At 38.3% G+C, this 10,623-nt stretch overlaps 1 pseudogene; it reads left to right on the top strand.

Moving 5' to 3' along the window:
- Window positions 1-1,467: 1,467 nt before the first annotated feature.
- Window positions 1,468-9,915, top strand: LOC113593055 (uncharacterized; annotated as a pseudogene).
- Window positions 9,916-10,623: the final 708 nt, after the last annotated feature.

Below are 10,623 nucleotides of genomic sequence, written 5' to 3'. Positions count from 1 at the left end.
GGCAAGCTGAAACTGATGTTTAACAAAGAGAGGCTTCTGTGAATTTCTATGTAGTTTCATTGGGATTTTAGAAAGATTATATTTCCTGATTTAATAATACATATGATTAAGATGGGGAGGGCAGTATTTTAATACTACCCTGAATCTAAATCTAATACACAATTCTAGAAAAGGAAGGGAGGAAGGAAGGAAGGGAGGAAGAGAAGAGGGAGGGAGGGATGGTGGAGGAGAGAGAGGAAGGAACAAAGAGAAGGATGAAGGAAAGATGAATACATTATTCAAATTTACTATTATAATACCACATGTGTGTAATATTACTGATTTTAAAGCAGCTGTCCAACAGAAATATGTACTCTGTAGGACCTTATTTTTAGATACCAATGATGCAATAATACTCATAGTCACTACCATTCTTTAATCTCTAGTTAGGGGTTGGGCATTGTGGTAGGCACAATTATATCATTTGGTCCTTACCACACTCCTAAAAGTGGGTATGATTATAATACACACTGTATAGATGAGGAACCCGCAGCTTATAGAGAGTAGTGGGATTTGAGGAAGGTGACAGAACTAGAACAGCAGAGAAAGAAACAGGTCTGACTCAAGAGTTTATGTACGTTACATGCTTTTCCATTCATTTTATTTCTTTCATTTTTCATTTTGTTATTCTATCGAGAGAGGCTTCTAAAAAGAAAACCATCCTTGGTTTAAGCCCTAAGCCTCCAGAGATGAATTTACCAGGGACCATGATTCATTCAAATCTGTTTAAAGCACACGCACACACACACATGCACATGAACACAAAGCATTTCTTCCTGCACATCCTAACAAATCAGATCAAACCCTGTAAGAGTACAGTCATGCTGCAATAAGACTCTGGATTTCATTTGTGCATTATTTGACTTATCTAACAACCCCTGTCTCTCCTATTGCTATGACATTTTAGGAAGTAAAGGAACAGATAATAGGGGGGAACATAAACCTGCTTCATCTAAGATATGGTCTTCTTACTCTTACCAAGTTTTACCATACTCTTTACAATAAACTATATTTGGTAAAACATCCTCAAAATATTACTAATAAAATGAAATATAAAGTTCCAAGAGACACTTTCTGCAAAAAAATCCCAGTTCACAATTTCACAAGACTAGCACCAAATTTCAAATCAGTCTTGAAGTATGCTAAACTAGAAAATAAACATATCACATAAAGGCCAAATCACCATATTCCATAATTCTTTCTAGGACTTTCGGCACGTAATTTCTAAGAGAATCCAAATTATGTCTTTTCAGCCATGTGGTTGGCTTTACCCAAAGTGAAATGTGATCATTTTTTCTATTTAAATGATGCACACATATTAGACTTCAGATAGAATGCACTAAAATGGACACGACTTTCCACTTCAAACATAAAATTTCAAGAAATCACAACCCTTCTTCTAATGGTTTAATATAAAAATGAAAGGAAATGTCCAATTCTCAGAAAACGAAGGAGGAACTAAAGATAGAGCGTAAACTCTCCTCCTACCATGGTGGTACAGTGTTAGTGAGGTAAGACTGGGGAATAGATTCAGATATAAGCTGAGGCTATTGTGTAGCCCGAGGCATGGACATTGCAGCAGCAATGTTCCACCCATGTTCCTTTGGATTCTTTACCAACTTGTGCACCCAACCACCCTGTATACTTTTCAGTTAGCATCTCCTTCATTTCTTTATCAGGGAGCTGGCCTCAGACTGCTAGAACCCCTTGAGAGCTCAGGAAAAGCAAGAGCCTCCTGGGAGTTTCCATCTCTCCTGGAGAAGACTTTAACTAATGATGGTATATAACTACCATGGCTCCCTTCACTCTGGTAAGGAGGGCTCTAAGGTGTGACCTTCAAATCTTCACTTCATACCTAAGCCAAAGCTTCCTAGGTGAGATTTTGCTTGATACCATACCCTTGTTTGGCCAAATTGCTTTTTGAGTCCCATTTCTCTAAACCCCTATTTTTCCTGGGATCACTCACCAATAATTACTTTCACACGAATCCTCATCTCAGAGTGTGCTTATGGGAAAGTCAACCTAAAACACAAGGTACTGAGTTCTTACAAGGTAGTAACTGGAACAGGATATCCTATCTAAAGCCGGGAGCCTTCTCAGTGCAAGAAGCACCATCAGCTTAGACAAACCATAAGGAAGATCTCTGAATGGAAATAATAAAAAGAAGACCACCACAAAAAAATGAGACCTCCAAAACATGCACCCGGGGAATCAGAATTTACATGATTTATGAGATGCAAGAAGCTTCAAGCTAAGGAATTAACATAATAACTAGTCTGGAGCAGGTGAGATACAGACGGAAATGCAAAACTACAGCAACATTTCTTCCAGGAATAAAAGAGACAACTCCCACCGGAGTGGAGGCAGGAGGGGGTGTGTTGGATGATGAGAAAATCTCACAAAAAATTACAGACTACAAAGAAATAGTTTCACCTTGACAGAGCAAGTCTCACTCCAGCAAGTGGAGGACTCAACAACATAAAAAAAATTACAAAATCAGTATTTTTTAAATGAAGAAAATAAAAAGGAATAGGAACCATAATGAAATCACTACAAAAATAGTAGACAGATTTGAAAAAAATGTCATAGAACATCTATATAAGCTATGGTGGCAGATTGAACACATTCACATAGTTTTATTCACTCTTGCCACACACAGGGAAAAAAAAAACTTTTTAATCCACAAAGATGGAGACAGCAGCAGGGGAGTCAACAGTGATCGAATTTTGAATGCCAGAAAGCAGAACAAGTATAAATGACTTAGAAGACCCAAGAAAGATGAATACAAAATTAGCTGTCAGAAAAACTAAGTCCACGCTACTACAGAATCCTAAAAGATTCTGGAACAGGCAATACTAGTAGCTCTAGAACTGTGCATGAAAGGGAGTTTCAGGATCAGTTTGATTTCTTCTAGTCCAGATTCCCAGTTCTTACCTTTCCCAGACCATTCTTTGGAACAATTATTCCTGCCCCAGAAGTTTGGAGGGTGTGGTTTTTGTTTTTTGTTTTCCTGGAGAGGTAAACAAAGATGGTATGGACCAGTAAATGTGGGTCTTTATGGGAGGTATACCAAGAAGAGAACAGTTTAGTGACTTAATGCTGAATGGTCTAGCACCCAGAATGCAGTCAGACCTTTACTCTCCAGTAGAATACTATAACAGACTTCTCCTGAGTCTCCAACACACCCATGAGGCAAAAACCTAGAGATACTGTTCACTCTACAGTGATGTTCAAAGCCTCACACATGCACTCAGGTCTTCCAATCAGCTTTGAAGTCCCCAGCTCTTAATTATGATTAATCAATCAAGAGACAGAGCTACACACAAATCATCTTGGAATAAGCCAACACTATAAAAGGAGAAGAAAACTTTAAATTTAAAAATGAACGAATCAATAAAACCATGATTAATATTTCCAGAGAGAAAATATTTTTGAGTCCACGAAAAAATAGATGCTATGAAAATAAAATGGACATTCAGATAACAGAAAAAGGAATTTTGGAAATTTCTTTTAAATTATATTGAAAATGAGACACTCAATAGAAGAGTTGGAAGATAAAAGTAAAGGAAATCTTCCCGAAAAGAAAACAAAAAGAAATTAAAATAATAAGAAAAAGGTAAGAAAACTAGAAGAGCATCCCATAAGCTCTAAGATTAAAAAATAGAAAATACAAAAAGAGAGAAAACATGAAAATTGAAGGGATGGAATCTTTAACCTAATCCATTTGAAAAATATTGCTCCCAAATAAAGGATATATTTCCAGATTGAAAGAGACCCACGAGTCTCACAAACATACATCACTGAGACAATTCAGAACACAGGAAAACAAATAAAAAGTTCTACAAACATCTAAAGAAAAAAAAGGCCACATATAGTGTAAATAAAGTGACCATATAATCTATCATCCTAACTAGGACAACTTAAAATTAGATAATTTTAGGGGCACCTGGCTGGCTTAGTCAGTGGAACATGTGACTCTTTATCTCCGGGTTGTAAGTTTGAGACCCACACTGGATGTAGAGATTACTTAAAAATAAAAAAAAAATCTTAAAAAAAAATAAAATAAAGTTAGGTAATTTTCAAAAATTTCTTGACTGTCAAATTGGCTTATTTCTTGACAGTATTAAACAGTTCTTTTCAAAAGCTAGTCTCAAAAATAAAGTTGCTTCTAAGAAAAATAACATATGTTTGTTACATTACAGCAAAAAAAATTCTTTGTATGATTTTCTGAGCATTGAATAATACACAGAATGATTATTTTTGGTACTTAGTCACTTAAAATTAACCATTTTCTTAGCCACCTTTGTCTCTAATAATATGCCATTTGTATTTTTCAAAAAAAAATGTCTCTTTTTATTATAATCATGTGATTCTAATTATTTTCATGTTGACTTTAATCTTCTAATTTAATAGTTAATAAATGCAAAAATGTTGACATCTTTTGTTGGCTTTTCTCTATAGGCCATATTTTTAATTGAAAAACTACTTTCCCTACAAATGATGAAATATCTGGTAACTTCAAAGCCATTGCAATTTTTTCCTATTGCATCATATTATCATCTCAGCCCATATATTTTCTTTCATTCAGAGTACTCACTTGACAATTTTTTTTTTTAGAGAGAGAGAAAGAACAAGCAGAGAAGGGGCAGAGAGTGTGTGAGGGAGAGAGAATCCCAGGCACTATCAGCATAGAGCCTGATGGGGGACTTGAACTCACAAACCATGAGGTCAAGACCTGAGCCGAAACCAAGAGTCAGATGCTTAACCAACTGAGCCACCCAGGCACCCCAACAAATATTTTTACAAGATAAAATTCATCAATTAAGTTCTCTCCATGACTAACTGAAATTTAAATGCTGGAAAATGGAAACTCTTCTCTCTCTATCCCATTTCCAGTACAGAAAATAAATTACCCAATTAAAATTAGGGACTCCATCAAAAGATTCTTTCCTTAAATCAACATAACACAAATCAAAATTATAGATTTTAACACTTAAAAACAGCATTTGAACTCTCATCATTTATTTTGTTCAATACCTCACTTGCTTTTGTGGAATAAATATCACTGACTGCCTTCCTATTTTCAAGTTTTATTTTAATTAGTTGCAATTGACTAAACAATTCCAAAGCTAAGTTTTTGTGCTCTATTCATTGAATGACCTGATTAAAATTTTTCCACAGGCTTTGAATGAATGCAAGTAGAAGTTAAAGGACTTACTTCCCCCAAAATTCAGACAGTTGCAGAATATTTAGGATGCAGAACATTTACAAATACCTCAAATGTTCAGAAACTTCTGGAATTGAATTGATGAAGAGCAGCAAGGAAGAGACATGTGTGGCCACACTCAAGTTTTCTGAATAACAATGTTTTCCATCCCAACATTCTATATACAAAGTCATAATCAAATATGAGGGCAGAATCAAAATTATAGGATCTCAAATAATTTTATATGTATTCATTCTCTGAAACTATTAGAGGATGTGTTCTAAATGAAAGAGAGAATAAGGTGGTGGGAGAGACAGAGACAGAGAGAGTCAAGAAAGAGGAAGACATGTTACAGTAGAATGAAAAAATGCCCTTCCCCCCAAAAGGATACTCACTTCCTAACGTCTGGAACCTGTAAATATTGACTTAGATGAAAAAGCATCCTTGCCGATGTGATTAAGGATACTGAGGCGTTGATCCTGAATTACCCAGGTGAACTTTATATACAATCAATACAATAACATGTTTCCTTATAAAAGGGAAGCAGATTTAACACACAGAGAAGAGAAAGCAATGTGGTAGGGAAGAGGGAGAGATTTAAAGATGCTAGCCTTGAAGACTAGAGTAATGTGGCCACAAGCCAAGGAATGCTAGCAGCCAGCAAAAGGTACAAAGGCAAGAGACAGATTCTGCCCTAGAGTCTCCACAGAGAACATGGCCCTGTCAACATCTTGATTTCAGGTCAATTAAACTCAATTTAGCCTCTGACTTGCAGAACAGTAAGAGAATAAATTTCTTTTGTTTTAAACCACCAAGGCAGTGGTAACTTGTTACAGCAGTCCCAAGAGACTAATACTAATGAGATACAAGGATTGGGAACAGGAAATGGAAAAAGGGAAAAGTAATGAGAACCAAAAAAGGACAGACAATAATGACCTCAAAATGACAGCTGTGCAAAAACAGAGGTAAATACACCAGTCTGTATTGGAACAGAAGGATTCAAAAAGCAGATACCTACTGCCATCATACTATCTTTTCACCCTGAAAGAATGCTTGGATGAGCTTGGCTTCATTTCCTAATTCTATTTGGCATGACTTGACCATAGTCTAATGAAATTCCTCCCTCTTCTCCATGCCCAGCTATTTGGGTCATTAGAGGATAGCCATTTACCTCATGGAATTATTCTGCTTTTCTTTACTGTTGAGCAGTCAAGATAAGGGATGTGAATTTTAAGACAGAAAATACAAAATATGCTACTCCCTCTGATTATCCCTATTACCTGGGCCTCAATATAGCCCTGCCAGATGCCCTATGCTTCCTAAGGTCCAACCAGGACTTTCACTAATTGACAGACTAAACAGTTTCCATGAAGAGGTGGGTCCCTAAAGGAAGGATCCTGGTACACTGCCCCAAATTTATACTGTTAATCCTTCTTACAATCTTTCCCAACAAGACCTATGGTCTTTTACCAGGGTGACTGTACACTGGCAAAAAGGCAATAGTAAGACCTTTGGGGACTATTGGATATTGGCTCTGAACTACACTAATTCTAAGAGACCCAAAACATGACTGTGGTTCATTTGTCAGAAGAGGAGTTTATGAAGGTCAGGTGACCAGTGGAGTTTTAACTCAAGTCCCATCTCACAGTAGGCCAAGTGGGTCCTTGAACACATCATGTGTTTTTTTTTTTTCCCCAGTTCTAGAATGCATGATTGGAACTGACATATTCAGCAACTGGCAAAATTCCCACATTGGTTCCCTGACCGATAAACCAAGAGCAATTCTAGTGGTAAAAGCCAAGTAAAAGCCACTAAAACTGGATTTACCTAGGAAAATAGTAAATTGAAAGCAATACCATGTTTCTAGAGGGATTGCAGAGATTAGTGCCACCATCAAAGACTTGAAATATGCAGGAGTGGTGATTCCCATCACATCTCCTTTTGACTCAGTTTTTTGGACCACACAGAGAAAAGATGGATTTTGGAGAATGACAGTGAGTAATTGTAAGCCTAACAAGGTAATGATTCCAATATCAGCCACAGTACCAGGTGTGGTTTCATTGCGTGAGCAAATTAACACATCCTTGTTATGCAGCTAAAATGACAAATGCTTTTTTTTTCCCAATTCCTGTTAATAAAGACTACCAGAAGCAGTTTGCTTTCAGCTGACAAGACCAACAATATACCTTCACTACCCTACTTCAGAGGTATAACCAAGTCTCCAGCCCTATGTCATAATTTAGTTGACAGAAATCTTGACTGCATTTCCCTTCCATGAGTATCACACTGATCCATTACATTGATGACATTATGCCGACTGCACCTAGTGAGCAAAGAGTAGCAACTACTCTAGACTTATTGGTAAGACATTTGCATGTCAGAGGGTAGAAAATAAATCTGATAAAAATTCATGGGTCCTATATCTCAGTAAAATTTCTAGGAGTCCAATGCTATAGAACATATTCAGATATCCCTTCTAAGGTGAAAGGTAAGTTGTTGAATCTGGCTCTCCCTGTAATCAAAAAGAGAGAGAGAAGGCAGAAGGGAAGGAGGCGGGGAGTATAATGTTTAGTGGGTCTCTTTGGATTTTGGAAGAAATAAATTCTTCATTTGGCTGTGCTACTTTGGCCCATTACTAAGTTACCCAAAAGTTGTGAGTTTTGAGCAAGGCCCAAAACAACAATAGGCTTGGCAACAGATCTGGGCTGCTGTGCAAGTTGCTCTGCTACTGGACCATATGATCCCCCAGATCCAGAGAGCAGTGTCAATGGTAGATAGGGGTGCTGGATGGAGCCTGTGGCAGGTCCCTATGAGAGAATCTCATTACAGATCCTTAGAAATTTAGAGGAAAGACCCGCCATCCTTTGAGAGATCTACTCTCCTTTTAAGAAACAGCTCTTGGCTTGCTACTAGGCCTTAGTAGAGACTGAACATTTAACTATGGGCCACCAAGTTACCATGCAACCTGAACTGTCCATCATGAACTGAGTATAATCTGACTCACCAACTCATAAAGTTGAGTGTGCACAGTAGCACTCCCTTGTCAAATGGAAGTGGGGTATATGAGATCAAGCCCAAACAGTTCCAGAAGGCACAAATAAATTATATGAAGTGGACCAAACACCCATGATCCCTACTCCAGCTATACTACCTTGTCTCACCCAGGCTTCACCTATGGCCTCAAGGGGAGTTCCCTACAAATAGCTGACAGAGGAAGAAAAGACTTAGGCCTGCTTTGCAGATAGTTCTCTACAATATGCAGGCATCACCTGTAAGTGGAGAGTCACAGCACCACAGCCCCTCTCTAGGACATCCCTGAAGGATAGTAGTGAAAGAAAATCCTCCCAATGGGCAAAACTTCAAGCAGTGTACCTGGCTGGTCATTTTGCTTACAAGGTGAAAGGGCCAGACGTGTGTTTATTTACCATTCATGGGCTGTGGCCAATGGTTTGGCTGAGCAGTCAGAGACTTGGAAGGAACGGGACTGGAAAACTGGTGACAAGGAAGTCTGGGAAAGAGGTATGTGAATAGACCTCCAAGAATGGGCAAAAAGGGGAATATATTCATGTCCCATGTTGGAAGATGACCTTAACAAAGAAGGTTTTAACACTTACTTGAATAGGATAATCTGTTCTATGGATACCAGTCAGCCTCTTTTACCAGCCACCCCAGTCATCACCCAACGGGAGCCCATATGTTCATTAGCAAACTGTCCATGGTGGCAGGAATGAACATTACACATGGGCTCAGCAACGTGGATTTCTACTCACTAAAGCAGACATGACTACAGTCACTGCTGAGTACCCAACCAGCCAGCAGCAGAAATGAACATGGTATGAAATCAACACTAACATTTCTTGGGGTGATCAGCCAGCTAACTATCTGGTGACAGATTCATTATAGTGGGCAACTTCCATCACGGAAGGGACAGTATTTTGTTCTTACTGGAATAGACATTATAGGTATGGATTTGCCTTCCTTGCATACAATATTTTTGCCAAAACTGACAGCCCTGAACTTAAGAAATGCCTTATCCACTGACATGGTATTCCACATACCATTGCTTCTGATCAAGGCACCCATTTCACAGTAAATGAAATATAGCAATAGGCCCAACCTCATGGAATTCACTAGACTTACCATGTTCCCCACCATCCTGCAGCAGCTGCCTTGAAAGAATGGTAGAAGCGCCTTTTGAAGACTCAGTTACAATACCAAGTAGGTGAAAATCCCTTTCATGGCTGGGGTAAGGTTCTCCAGGTGACTATAAATGCTCTGAATCAATGTCCAATATATGCTTCTGTTTCTCTCATAACCAGGATTCATGGTTCCAGCAATCAGGGGGTAGAAATGTGAGGGGCATCATTCACTATTACCCATAGTGACCCAATAGCAAGAGCTTTGCTTCCTATCCCCCACACTTTATGTTCTGCTGGCTTGGAGGTCTTAGGTCCAAAGGAAGAAATGATCCCACCAGTAGACAAAACAATAATTCCATTGAACTGAAAATTAAGACAACCACCTGGCCACTAAACTAATTGTTTTATAACTATACATTGTTGGTTTACAGTTATGCGAATGATTTTCCTTTTTAAGTTTGTTTATTTATTTATTTATTTTGAGAGAGAGAGAGAGAGAGAGAGTAGGGGAGGGGCAGAGCGAGAGGGAGAGAGAGAGAATCCCAAGCAGGCTCCCCACTGTCAGCACAAAGCCCGACACGGGGCTTGAACCCATGAACTGTGAGACTGTGACCTCAGCCAAAACCAAGAGTCTAACATTTAACCATCTGAGCCACCCACATGCCATGCAAATGGTTTTCTTCTATTAACTCAGCAATTATATTTTTAAAGATACTCCTGAATTTTCTGTGTGGAGAGGTTTTCAGGACATCTAGTCTGCAGTGCTCCCGGGGAAGCAAAATACATTATCAACAGATTTGCACTCTAACTTAGCATGTCCCTACACAGCTATGCAATTATAAGCAAGTTTTCTTCTCTTCAAAATTATAAGGCTTAAGAAGGTGAGCTGAGTTTCTTTAACATGTGATCATATGACTCTCTATTCATTCTCAGCTGATAGATCACTCTGTTATGTCATATTGAAGGCCTTTTTTTCTGTTTTCCAAGGTTTTAGTAAATGCCAAAAATATTGATCCACCCTCTTTTAGGGTCTAGAGTTGACTGCACATTTGAAGAGTCAGGAAATAGGCTGTTCCTAAAGCTATGCCAGATTATGCTAACTTCACCAAGTCACTTAAACCCCATTTCCCTTTACCTTCTTACCACTGTTGTGGAAGTTACTGCTTTAAAAAAAAGCATAAAAATAGCACTAGACTAAAACTTGCAAACCCAGTCTGTAAATAGGAAAGTGAGGACCCT

This window comes from Acinonyx jubatus, chromosome A1 (assembly GCF_027475565.1).
Source record: "Acinonyx jubatus isolate Ajub_Pintada_27869175 chromosome A1, VMU_Ajub_asm_v1.0, whole genome shotgun sequence".
NCBI lineage: Eukaryota > Metazoa > Chordata > Mammalia > Carnivora > Felidae > Acinonyx > Acinonyx jubatus.
The sequence above is the reverse complement of the archived record's forward strand: the minus strand, read 5'-3'. Positions and strand labels throughout refer to the sequence as shown.